General features: G+C 50.8%; 1 pseudogene across 1 annotated transcript; it reads left to right on the plus strand.

Moving 5' to 3' along the window:
- Positions 1-293: 293 nt before the first annotated feature.
- LOC147435553 (peroxidase 22.3-like) lies at positions 294-1891 on the plus strand (annotated as a pseudogene). Its single transcript, XR_015185042.1, has 2 exons — positions 294-1124; positions 1270-1891. The product of XR_015185042.1 is annotated as a peroxidase 22.3-like (transcript).
- The last annotated feature ends 376 nt before the right edge of the window (positions 1892-2267 follow it).

Consider the following 2267-nt stretch of genomic DNA (forward strand, 5'->3'; position numbering starts at 1 on the left):
GGCTGTGAACCGAGCCTTATCTCAACTCATTGCTCACAAGCAACCAAAGGGAGGGCTACTTAGAAATTATAAGTCCCGAAAGCCTTTTAAGCTGGATGGTTGACCTGCCACCAGTTTCCGATCGCGACAACGTCCTGCGAAGAGAGAAACTTTCTCGAGAGCGTCTCAAGGAGAAATCTTCAACAGAAGACGTTCTCGACGAAAGAGAGAGAGAGAGAGAGAGAAACGTTGAGCATGCATGCATATTGCAGAGATCAGCTGTGCAAAGACTCGTTCTTGAGGGCCAGCTCGATCTCCTCGACCACTACACATATCGACTTTGGACACGGGGACTCCAGCCAACTATAAGCTGAGCACCTAGCTAATTTCTGTACAGTACTTTAGATCAAATCGCGCTCTAGCTACTCCCTAAATATCAGAGAGCTGCGCTTGCTGATCAGCTCTACAAAGTTGATATTGCTATTCTACCCACTGCTTCGGCTGATCTGCATCTGCTCCTGGTAGATATAATTTGCCATGGCCGGACTTTCTGTACTGTACTTTAGATCAAATCGCGCTCTAGCTATTCCCTAAATATCAGACAGCTGCGCTTGCTGATCAGCTGTACAACATTAATATTGCCATTCTACCCACTGCTTCGGCTGATCTGCATCTGCTCCTGGTAAATATGATTTGCCATGGCCGGATGTCCTGTGAATGCTCTAGTCATTAGGCTCCTGCTTGTTAGCTTGACCATCGGCATATTGGGAAGCGTCGACGCCGGCCGCAGCTTGCAAGGCAGCAGCGGCCCGCTGTAGTATAGCTTCTACAAGAGCAGCTGCCCTAGCGCTGAGTCTATCGTGCGGCAGGTGGTGGGCAACGCAGTCTCCCAGGAGGCCCGCATGGCCGGCTCGCTGCTGCGATTGCATTTCCACGATTGCTTTGTGCAGGGGTGCGATGGGTCGTTGCTGCTCAAGATCATCCCAGGCGTGCTGGAAGGCGAACAGGAGGCCCGCCCCAACGACAACTCCGTGCGGGGCTTCGAGGTGGTAGACGACATCAAGGCCGCGCTGGAGAAGGAGTGCCCGGAAGTCGTCTCCTGCGCCGACATCCTGGCCATGGCCGCGCGCGACTCCGTGGCGGTGGTAAGCTTTAGTCGAATCTGTTGCTCGCTTCGAATTGTTCTGCTTGCATCTGATGCCGCTTATGTATAATCTGAATCCTCGTATGTTCACTCTACTAATATTCTAGAGTGTAAGTGCTAATGATCTCACTCTGTCTGCATTGCAGAGCGGCGGACAATCCTATCGCGTGCTGCTCGGCCGGCGTGACAGCCTCACCGCCAGCCGCTCCCTCGCCAGCCAGAACCTGCCTGGATTCAACTTCAACGTCAGCGACCTCGTCGCCAACTTCGCAACGTTGGCCTCTCACCCAAGGACATGGTGGTGCTCTCTGGCGGCCACACGATCGGCAAGGCCAATTGCAACACCTTCGCTGCACGGCTGACCCCCAACACCGACGACCCCACCGCCGGCCCTCGAGTCCGCCTACCGCGAGTCGCTTGTGCCGCAGTGCCCTGCCGGTGCCAATGCTGCCTTTGCGGACCTCGACGTCGCCTCCCCCACGCTCTTTGACAATGGCTACTACTCCAACCTCCTCAGCAGTCGTGGACTCCTCCATTCCGACCAGGTGCTCTACTCCACCGCCGGCACCACAAGTGACCAGGTGGCCCGCTACGCTAAGAGCCAGGCCGCCTTCTTCGCCGAATTCACCACCGCCATGATCAAGATGGGCAATATCGCCCCCCTCATCGGCTCCACGCAAGGAGAGGTGCGCACCCAATGCGGCTTCGTCAACAGCAGCTAGCCAGTTCTTACAAGCTAGACTTTCTCGCTACAACGTTGGCCCCTTACAAGAGTATACATAAAGTTTCTAAATATCGAAAAAGAAAAATCATTCTTTTAGCCCCTTGAAAAAAATAATATTCACAACATTTTAGCTCCTCAATCTTTTATTCAAGTTATTTTATATATAAAATATAAAATTCAATTAGCTTGAAAAGTGTTGCTTTCGTCGTTTTTGAGGAGATTGTTCGATAATCAATTTTCCATTTAACGTTTTTTGTATACCAAAGCAAACTTTCAATTAGCCTAGTCTTATCAAACAAGAGCACTTTGACCAGTTTGTATTGCAGATTATTCCATAATCCATTCAATTAATGAGACTATCCGTTAAATTTCATTGATCGCACTATAATGCTGATTATTCGATTGTGAAAGAACAAAGAT

This window comes from Adiantum capillus-veneris, chromosome 18, assembly GCF_014529385.1.
Source record: "Adiantum capillus-veneris isolate H3 chromosome 18, ASM1452938v2, whole genome shotgun sequence".
NCBI lineage: Eukaryota > Viridiplantae > Streptophyta > Polypodiopsida > Polypodiales > Pteridaceae > Adiantum > Adiantum capillus-veneris.